The sequence below is a fragment of the Ipomoea nil genome, unplaced genomic scaffold (genome assembly GCF_001879475.1).
Source record: "Ipomoea nil cultivar Tokyo-kokei standard unplaced genomic scaffold, Asagao_1.1 scaffold3245, whole genome shotgun sequence".
NCBI lineage: Eukaryota > Viridiplantae > Streptophyta > Magnoliopsida > Solanales > Convolvulaceae > Ipomoea > Ipomoea nil.
In genome coordinates this window covers 400,533-412,131 of record NW_017619673.1, presented here as the reverse complement: position 1 = coordinate 412,131, position 11,599 = coordinate 400,533, and the positions used below count along the sequence as shown (strand labels likewise).

Sequence of the window (11,599 nt, the reverse complement as noted above, 5' to 3'; positions counted from 1 at the left end):
GATGCAGAGTATCAATCCACATACCTCTCACATGCTAAGCAAGCGCTATACCATCTGAGCTACATCCCCATAATATGCGAATTGCTTCATTAAGTATCTGTAATTTAGAAAACAAAAAGCATTTAAAAATAATAACATTATACGATTTGATTCGACACTCAACTTTGAAAATTAAATTAGTATAGGATTTTATTCAGAAATCGACATTTTCGTAACAAATTAGCACCATGTAATGTTTGTAAACAACATAAGAATGAATTGGAGATGCGGGGTATCGATCCCCGTACCTCTCACATGCAAAGCGAGCGCTCTACCATATGAGCTACATCCCCATAATGAAAAATGGTTTTTTTAAATATCACTAATCTAGAAAGCAAAAAGCATTTGAAAATTATAATATTATACAATTTGATTAAACACTCGACATTTTTGTAACAAATTTGCACTAGTGTAAAGCTTGCAAATAATATAGAAAATTAGAAATGCAGAGAAATCCCCGTACCTCTCACATGCTAAGCGAGCTCTCTACTATCTGAGCTACATCCCCATAATAGTAAATACTTTATTAAATATCTATAATTAGATAACAAAAAACATTTATACTTCAAAAAGATGTACGATTTGATTTTACACTCGACATTTTTGAACCGTGAAGTATATCAGAATTAGAGATGTAGGGTATCTATTACCGTATACAATTTGATTCAACACTCGGCATTTTTGTTGCAAATTTTGCACTCATGTAAAGCTTGCAAATTACATAGGCAATTGGAGATGCAGGGCATCAATCCCCGTATCTCTCGCATGCTAAGCGAGCGCTCTATCATCTGAGCTACATCCACATAATGCGAATTGCTTCATTAAATATCTATAATTTAGAAAACAAAAAGAATTTAAACCTAATAATATTATACGATTTAACTCGACATTCAACTTTGAAAATTAAAATAGTATAGTATTTGATTCAGAACTCGATATTTTCGTATCAAATTTGCACTGTGTGGAGTTTGCAAACTACATAGGAATCGGAGATATGGGGTATTAATCCCTATACCCCTCGCATGCAAAGCGAGCGCTCTACCATATGAGCTACATCCCCATAATTAAAAATGGTTTTTTAAATATCTCTAATCTAGAAAGCAAAAAGCATTTGAAAATTATAATATTTGATTAAACACTCGACATTTTTGTAACAAATTTTGCACTCATGTAAAGCTTGCAAATTACATAGGCAATTTGAGATGCGAGGTATCGATCCCCGTACCTCTTACATGCTAAGCGAGCTCTCTACTATCTAAGCTAGATCCCCGTAATGGTAAATATTTTATTAAATATCCATAATTTTGATAACAAAAAGTTGTACGATAAATTGATTTCACACTCGACATTGTCAACCGTGCAAGTTACATCAGAATTGGAGATGTAGGGTATCGATTACTGTATATAATTTGATTCAACACTCGACATTTTTGTAACAAATGTTGCACTCATGTAAAGCTTGCAATCGAATCGATCCCCGTACCTCTCAGATGCTAAGCGAGCTCTCTACTATCTGAGCTACATCACCGTAATGGTAAATACTTTTTTAAATAGGTAAATACTTTATTAAATATGTACGATTTGATTTCACACTTGACATTTTCAAACTGTGCAGGTTACATCAGAAATGGAGACTTTATTAAATATGTACGATTTGATTTCACACTTGACATTTTCGAACCGTGCAGGTTACATCAGAAATGGAGATGTAGGGTATCGATTACCATATACACACTTGACATTTTCGAACCGTGCAGGTTACATCAGAAATGGAGACTTTATTAAATATGTACAATTTGATTTCACACTTGACATTTTCGAACCGTGCAGGTTACATCAGAAATGGAGATGTAGGGTATCGATTACCATATACAATTTGATTCAACACTCGACATTTTTGTAACATATTTTGCACTAATGTAAACCTTGCAAATTAAATAAAAAATTGAAAATTTGAGGTATTGCTCCCGTTTCCTCTCGCATACTAAGCAAGCGCTTTACCATCTAAGCTATATCCCCATAATGTGAATTATTTCATTAAATATTTATAATTTAGAAAACAAAAAGCATTTTTTACCTAATAATATTATACGATTTGATTCGACAGTCAACTTTGAAAATTAAAATAGTATAGGATTTTATTCAAAACAAATTTACACCGTGTAATGTTTGTAGACTACATAAGGATTGGAGATACGGGATATCAATCCATGTACCTCTCGCAAGCAAAGCAAGTGCTCTACCATATGAACTATATCCCTATAATGAAAATTGGTTTTTTAAATATCACTAATCTTTTGTAACAAATTTGCACTAGTGTAAAGCAGGGAAATCCCCGTACCTCTCACACTCGACATTTTCGAATCGTGCAGGTTACATCAGAATTGGATATGTAGGATATCGATTACCGTATACAATTTGATTCAACACTCGACATTTTTGTAACAAATTTTGCACTCATGTAAAGCTTACATAAGCAATTTGAGATGTGAGGTATCGATCCCTGTGCCTCTCACAGGCTAAGCGAGTTCTCTACTATCTGAGCTACATCCCCGTAATGATAAATACTTTATTAAATATTTACAATTACATAAGCAATTGGAGATGCAGGGTACGATTTTTGATTTAAAGATGCGAGGTATCGATCCTCGTACCTCTCGTATGCTAAGCGAGCGCTCTATCATCTGAGCTACATCTCCATAATGCAAATTCCTTCATTAAATATCTATAATTTAGAAAACAAAAAGCATTTAAAAATAATAATATTATACGATTTGATTCGACAGTCAACTTTGAAAATTAAAATAATATAGGATTTTAACATTCTCGTAACAAATTTACACCATGTTATGTTTGCAAACTACATAGGAATTGGAGATGCGGGGTATTAATCCCTGTACCTCTCGCATGCAAATCGAGCGCTCTACCATATGAGCTACATCCCCATAACGATAAGTAGTTTTTTAAGTATCACTAATCTAGAAAGCAAAAAAGCATTTGAAAATTATAATATTATACAATTTGATTAAACACTCGACATTTTTGTAACAAATTTGCACTGGTGTAAAGCTTGCAAATAACATAGAAAATTGGAAATGCAAGGAAATCTAACATAGACAATTGAAAATGCAGGGAAATCCCCGTACCTCTCACATGCTTACCGAGCTCTCTACTATCTGAGCTACATCCCCATAATGGTAAATAATTTATTAAATATCTACAATTTAGATAACAAAAAGCATTTATAATTCAAAAAGTTGTATGATTTGATTTCACACTCGACATTTTCGAACCGTAAAGTTACATCAGAATTGGAGATGTAGGGTATCGGTTACTGTATACAATTTGATTCAACACTCTACATTTTTGTTACAAATTTTGCACTCATGTAAAGCTTGCAAATTACATAGGCAATTGGAGATGCGGTGTATCGATCCACGTATCTCACATGCTAAGTGTAACACCCCCGATTTCTGACCAAATTTTTTAAATCTCAAAGGCAGGAATAAAACTAATCAGTCATTAAGATTAAGCGGAAGCATATAACTAAGTGCGGGAATGTCACGCCACATCTACCTAAGCTATAGATGCACAAGCTAAGTCACTATTTTAATCCGAAAATGACAGTTAACAATCGTTAATCTAGGCTCACAGGCCACAGAATAGAACTATAAAAGAAGGCTACGCTAACTAACTCGTCCACTGGCACACACTCCTTCATCTACTCAAAACCTGTAAAACAAGGGGTAGCACCCGTTAGCGAATAAAGCTGGTAACCCACCAATACGCGTTGAGTATCATAAAGTATAGATATAGGGAAAATCATTTGAGACAATGGAATACAGTATATAATCCTTTAAAAACGAGGAGAGGAACATCACTAGACTCATCAGAGCATCACTCTCAATCAAAGAACAATGTCAATAGTACTCAACAAATCAATGAGAACGACAAAAGCAACATGCTTAACAACAAGATATATCATACGGTAATCAATGTAGAATTCAAATTATACATGCTCATAAGCAACGAAAGACAAGATTCATAATCAACAACTTGTTTTAAGTTCCAACCTCATGCCCGGTTCCAACTTATGGCTACCCCCGGCTTTATCTCAGTTCCAACCTGTACCTCCAGTGCCACCCTAAACGCCAAGTCCAATCTTATTCCGCCTGGGGCCGTCGTCCCCCACCAATCATTATACCGCTGAACTCTCAGCACACGTAGTGCCATTAAATATCATAGTAACAATACCACCGATCTCGTGAGCAAAGCTCAGTAACAATACCACCAATCTCATAGTAACACATAATCATCATTAAGAGGATTGAAGCTCATCAATAGCCCAATCAAGTATCAACAAACGTGTACAACATATGTACAAGATCATGACAACGAATACAACTGATAGATATCAATGAAAGGCACAGATAGACCATCAACAACGGTATAACAACAATAGACTTTATTCCAAAGATTACCATGATTGGCAACATAAGTTGCCAGCCCTCATTAGGAACAAACAAACAACACATACTAGAATCAACGACATCAGAACTAGCATGCACATCAAAAGGGAAACACAATGGTTCAATCGAACCTCAATGACTTCACATAAATCCAACGAATCACAATGTTGGACCACAAGCACGATTCAAGACTCATAATCTTGTCATGGATATACTTAGGACACCGTTCTAGACGTATCAAACATCAAAGGAGACACACAAGTGCTCAAGAATTCAACACACAGAGGCCAAAGCATCACATACCAGAGGGCGGAACCACGCGTGGACAACCACCCGCCACTTCCGCAAGCACGTACCAGCGGGTGGAACCACAGGTGGACCTCCACCCGCGGCTCTGCATGCCGATCCTCTCTCTTCCACCCGCGGGTGGACTACCACCCGCTGTTCCGCCCGCGGGTACACACCTGTACCACAATAATTCCCTTCGTTGAATCGGTCTCTTAATTGATGTCCTTGTGGTATAATGTCGTGTTGTTGAGCATATCTCATGTATTGGTCTGGTCTTGATTCCGTTCCTTATGATTTACTGAATTAGAATTGATTAGTGAAATATATATGTATTCCCAAGTCTCAAAACTATTTCAAAATATCAAATGTATATCTACATATCTTTACACAATGGAGTGGGGTTACTTAGCATAATCGCTAGTGGTTTTAAACTGTTTTCATGTATGGAGTAGTCCAGCTTTTGATAGAGCGGTAGTTCGAGTGTAGCTTCTACCTTATAGTTAGATCCTTTTATTTTATCCTTAGTTTGTTGGCCTGTGAGCCTTATGTTAGACTTATGTTGTTTTGAAAGATTTTGACTAGTTTCCCTGTCTTATTATGATTGTTATGTTTGAGGATTAGACTAGCTTGTGCATTTGGGTTTGATAGCCTAAATGTGGCATAGCATCCCCGTTTGTTTTGACTTAGCTTCCGCAATTTATTTATACCAGTTAGACCTTACTTACCTATCCTTGCCTAGTTTATTGCCTTAAGTTGTGCTAGAAATCGGGGGTGTTACAGTTGGTATCAGAGCCTTGTCCACCCATTGGGATATAGGCATTAGTGTTAGTTCTGCTCGGTTACAGTTGGTATCAGAGCCGTGTCGAACCGTTGGGATAGGATACCTTGTCGAGCCTAGGTTGAGCCTAGAATGTTAAGAAGTTGACTTTAAGAGCTTAAGTTGAGACCTTAGGATTTGCGTGAATTCTAGGAATCGCAGTGAGGTTGTGTGTTTCCTTCTTGTTTAAGTTTTGTTTCTATCCTTTGTTGTTTCTAATCGTGCTTTTGGCTATTGCACCCGGATGGTGTGCATATTTTGGTAAGTTTATTCTGTTGACTGTCATTTTTGAGTTGCAATCGAGTTCCTACTTCCTTTCTAGACTGAATCTTTCTTTCCCTTGTTGAACTCAATACTACCTTGTTGAAACTCGTTTTCCATTCTTCGAAACTTCTCCCTTGTTTCCCTTTTCATATGAATGTGAGCAAGGTGTCGGCCTTATTTCCAAAGTTGTCACCTTGAAAATCTTGATTCCCTTCTTAACTTGTATTGTTCCCAAGTTTGGAGACTTCAATCGTCACTCTCTTTCACTCGTGTAGCCAAACTCTTTGAAATCAAACACGTTCTCCTTGAATGTTTCATTTACTTCGTCCCATCTTCAGTTTGACTTCCTACTTTCAAAATGACCTTTGAGCTTTGGGGACGAAGCTCCTTTTAAGGGGGGTAGAGTGTGACACCCCGAAAATTATCTCAATTCCCGAATTAACTCCTACGATTATTTTTCTAAGGAGGGAATTAATTCTTTCATTTAAAAGCCCAATTCTTCTATCTAAAATAATCATAGCCTAATATTTATCTTGAGCCCAAATATTTCTAAGTCATATATATATATATATATATATATATATATATATATATATATATATATATATATATATATATATATATATATATATATATATATATATATATATATATAATTGGATCTTTGGTATGGACTTCATTATATATTCCTTGTGTAAAATTTATTTAATTCTTCTAGCCCAAGCCCATGTAAATATTATTTTATCTATACTAATTCCACCCATATAATAAAACCCCATTATTCCAGTCTTACACTCCTTATTATATACATATGAATACATATACATATCATCCCTTATCCACAAGACAAACCCTAGACATTATTCTAACACACACACTCTCCCTCTCCATTTCATTTCTCCTTCATGCCACTTTCTTCTTCCTAATACACAAACATTATCTTCCATCTTCCTATTCAAGAATCCAAGCCAAGACTTCATCTTTCTACCTTACAAAGTTAGGAAATGGTAAGATCTTGACTCCTACACCTTTTCTTTCTCTATTTCCTCATTCTTCTAAATCTTTATCTTATTCCATGTCGGGGTTTTGGGGGGTTTTAAGAAGATCAAGTTGAGGATGGCTTGCTAGAGTGATCTAGATGAGCTTTGAGGTGTTTTTCTAAGCTAAGAAGGTAACCCTATGTCCATGAAAACCTATTTTTAACTATACAATGTGTATTCATGATGATCTTGTTGTATGAGAGCATATTCTTGTGTTTATGCTTCTTTAGAGCTTGTATGATAGGTATAAACTTGTGTTGTGGTGTCATTTCTTCTATCCAAAGTCATATTTGTTGTTGGATCAAGTCTTTGTTGAGTTTAGAGTTGGATTGCATGTTCTAGACATTTTTCCTGGACTGTTTCTGCTACAGATTTGACCTAGCGGGGGCTTCGGGCGGGCAGTGGCAGACCTGCCGAAACCACCCGCCAGGCCTAGAAGAGGGTTCAGGCGGGTACTGGAGGACCCGCCTAAACCACCCGCTGGTACCCGTAGGGATGTTTGGCAGGTCCTTTTGTACCCGCCCAAAACCCCCACTGGTACGGTGTTAATTGGCTTCGTGAATCCTTGTATTTTCCCTCCATCGTTTTCGTGTGTATTTGTTGATGTTACGTAAGTCTAGAGCGGTGTATTAAGAGCCTAATGATTAGGTTTTGAGTCTTGACTCGTTGTGAAGATCCAATATTGATATTCATTGGATTATTGATGAATTCTACGTTGCTCGTATGAACCCTTGCGATTATTCTTTGGCTTGTGTATTAGTAATGTTGTTCGTCGATGCTAGTATGATTTCTTGTGATAGCCTATGCTTGATTCTTGATTGAATTGATAACTTGAGCCTATCTATTCGTTGTGACACTTCGTTGGAATTCTTTGATATCGAACTATTGCCTTTGGAATATCTTTCCTGTATCTCTTTCTTGAATCCTGTTGATATTGAACTATTGTTGTGAGCTTGTAACTTTTTCGTAACTTGTTCTTGAGAATCTCTTGATTTGAGCTATTGATTGAGCTTATTCGTTGATGAATACTCCCTCCGTCCCATTTTATGTGTCTGGTTCGGTTAACGGGACTTGATTGAAGTTATTTTTAATTCAATTTTTTATAATATTAAGTTTAGTAATAATATACAAAATTTATATGTTTATGAACTACACTAAAAGTACTATTAAACATTTAAAAAAATCAAATTTAAAAATAAGCAAAAAATACTAAAGAAAATAAACAAAGAACTAAGAGTTGGCTTGACCAATGAATAGTAAGTAAGACAGATAAAATGGGACAGAGGGAGTATATTTCTTGTTGAATCTATTTCATAGCTTTGTCTCTTGAGATTCCTTCGCTGAATTGAACCCTTGTTGAGATTGTTATGCTGGGACAATGGATAGTGTGGGGATGTTGGTCCCAAAAGAGGTAAGGTGAAAGTCTAGAGGGGGGGGGGGGGGTGAATAGACTTTCAAACTTTTTAGCACAGTACAACAATTGCTAAGGCAACAGAGAAACCAAGACTCTTAACTAGATTGTTAGAGTCAGGTGCACAGCGGAAATAATAAACGATACGGTGTGTGTGTATATTGTGTCAAGATTATTCTCGTGAGAAGCAAGCAAGAGCAGTAAGTAAAGAAAGCAGTAAAGAACACAAGGCAATTTATAGTGGTTCGGAGGTGGTGTAATCCTCCTACTCCACTTGCTCTTATCGTCCAAGAGCAATTCACTATATCCACCACTTCTTGGTTCCAAGATACAATGAATTCCGTGATCTAGTGCTTTGATCACCAAGCCCACACTAATCACGCCCAGTGCCACCAACACTGCTGCTTCGTGTTTCACGTCGCCGCTTTACTTTCCCAGGATTTCACGACTCCGCATTACTTTCCCCCCGTCTTCTACGCTCCGGTAGAAACGCTCCTTCCGTGATCTAGTGCTTTGATCACAAAGCCCGCACTAATCACGCCCAATATCTTCCGACACTGCTGCTTCGGATCTCACAGCTCCGTGTGACAATCCAGGATTTCACAACTTCGTGTTACTTTCATCCTTTCCCTTGTTTTGCTCCAAAACAAGTTTTGCCTTGCTTCCAACTTTGAGACTCTGTAGATGATCTTCGATGATGCTCTTAGTCTCTTGTAGTTGATGAAGATTCTAACACTCTTGGATATTTCTTTTGTAAGCTCTGTATCACTCTGAGTGTTTATCTCACAAAGGATATATCAATTAAGCTCTTGAGATGGAAAGCTTTCTTTGAATTTCGTATGCTCTGTTTACCTCTGTTTTTGCTCTATTGCGTTCTTGCTTCTGCTTTCCACTGCTTCAATCTTCATCCTTTTATAGCTGGTAATGAGAATCCGTCCGTTGGAAAGAAACGTTCTCATTTTTGAATTTCATCTAGTTGTATAGCCTTTTCAGAGGATAAGATAACGTTACAGATATGTCAGAGATTCTCTGCAAGTTAGCTTGAGGTTTTAGCAAAAATGGCGTCCCAAAAATCTTCATCTGGTGTAGATCACGCCTCTTGGGATTTCTATCTTCAAAAATATAATCTCCAATTTAATCACTTACTAGTTTAGACTAGTATTTTTGCTTCTGCAACTTTTTCTTGTATTTTCCTCTGTACTTCACGTTTGGGTCTGTCTTGGGAAATCTCTTCCCATGTAAACTTCATCCCTTACTATATTTGGAAGTGAAATCTCATCCCTTCCTTGATTTGTCGATTGAAATCTCATCCCTTACTTGATTTGGACTTGCAATTTCATCCCATGTAAACTAATCTCATCCCTTACTTGATTTGGACTTGCAACTTCATCCCATGTAAACTTCATCCCTTACTTTATTTGGAAGTGAAATCTCATCCCTTCCTTGATTTGTCGATTGAAATCTCATCCCTTACTTGATTTGGACTTGCAACTTCATCCCTTGCTATTTATATCTTGAATTGAATTTGATTTGTCGATTGAAATCTCATCCCTTACTTGATTTGGACTTGCAACTTCATCCAATGTAAACTAATCCCTTACTATATTTGGAAGTGAAATCTCATCCCTCCCTTGATTTGGACTTGCAACTTCATCCCTTACTATATTTGGAAGTGAAATCTCATCCCTTCCTTGATTTGTCGAATTGAAATATTACTTGATTTGGACTTGCAACTTCATCCCTTACTATTTATATCTTGAATTGAATTGAAGCCCTTTGCATGATTTGGACTTGCAACTTCATCCCTTGCTATGAAACTTCAATTGCATCCCTATTTCAATTTTGAGAAACTTCATCCCTTCAATTGGAATATCTCACTTCATCTGATGGATTTAAACTTAGCTTCTTTAAAAATATGTAGGATGTGAGATTTGAACTTATAACTTTACATATAATATTTTAAGCTTCTACCAACTCGTCCATACAACCTTTTAGTCATCATCTTGTTTCACTTGGTGTACTCCTTTCTTTCTATAGATGCTTGATCTTCAAGATAGCTTCATGCAAACTTCAAGTCACGTTCATCTTCGGGATTTCTTAAGGGATTTCTTCTTGATTTCTTGAGAGTTTTCTTGAGGGATTTCTTCTTGAATTTCTTTTAGAGATTTCTTCTTGAATATCTTTGAGAGATTTCTTCATCGGATGATAGTCTTCATAACTTGTGTATACTTATTCATACGCATACATCTTCCTCTTCTGTTTGCCATTTTCACTAGGCAAATTCTTGATTTTAGGCTTTATATCTTCTTCATCCATTCCCTCAACTAATGAATTTATTTTTCCCTTTCTTGGTCTATGACTCGATTCGTCTAACCAAAATAAAATTGGGGTTCTACGATTTACAATATGGCATATCAAAATCTATTACAATTTATTCCTAACAATTTCTCCCCTTTTGATAATGCCATAACTTATACTCAAACATTGGCTTTAAGTCTTTGAAAAATAATTTCAATTTTTGCTCAATTTTATTTTTACAAAGCCAAGATGAGTTTGACAAAATTAATTCTAGGGAAAATGAAAATACTTGTGAATTAATTCAGACAAGTCATATACGCATCCTTGATTACTTTTTAATCAATTTTTATCTTTTCAAATTTTTGCATGCGTTTAACAATTCTTGTCTTTTAATTCACGAACTAATATATGATAGCCAAAATAAATCAAAATAGACTTAGATCAGACCAAGGGAAATATTTATTCATATTAGCCGATAGAGGAAATTTTATTATAGCCAAAATCATTCCAAAATATAGATATTCAAATCATCATATTTTTGAGAAATTCATATCTGATTACCTTCAGGGTTTCTTGACTCCCATGTCAGCTAATGTCCTTGATATGTTCTCTCATCTTGCAGATGTCATTTTTGAGCTTTTCACATTCAAATATCTTGGTCACATTTCCAGCCATGTAGTGTCCAAAGGCATCTTTAATGTTGGTGCCCGGAAGAACTCCGGCTTCCCACCAAACCATGCATTCTTCAAAGCTTCTTTGGAATCCCAAACTTTCACCATTATTGTTGGTATGATCTCTAAGCTCGTACCACATCTCGGTTCACTTCCTTTTCGCTTCTTCTTCATTATTCTTGTCAGATATCCATTGAGCTTGATCAGCTTTGGGCCATGTTTTCACCATACTTGGCACATTCTCGGATGTCCAGATTTTTTGCGGTGTTACGGTTCCTTTTGAGCATTCGAACCAGCCTCGA

General features: G+C 36.3%; 1 non-coding gene across 1 annotated transcript; it reads right to left on the bottom strand.

Moving 5' to 3' along the window:
* Positions 1-259: 259 nt before the first annotated feature.
* TRNAA-UGC lies at positions 260-332 on the bottom strand. Its single transcript has one exon. It is a non-coding gene; the product is annotated as a tRNA-Ala (tRNA).
* Positions 333-11,599: the final 11,267 nt, after the last annotated feature.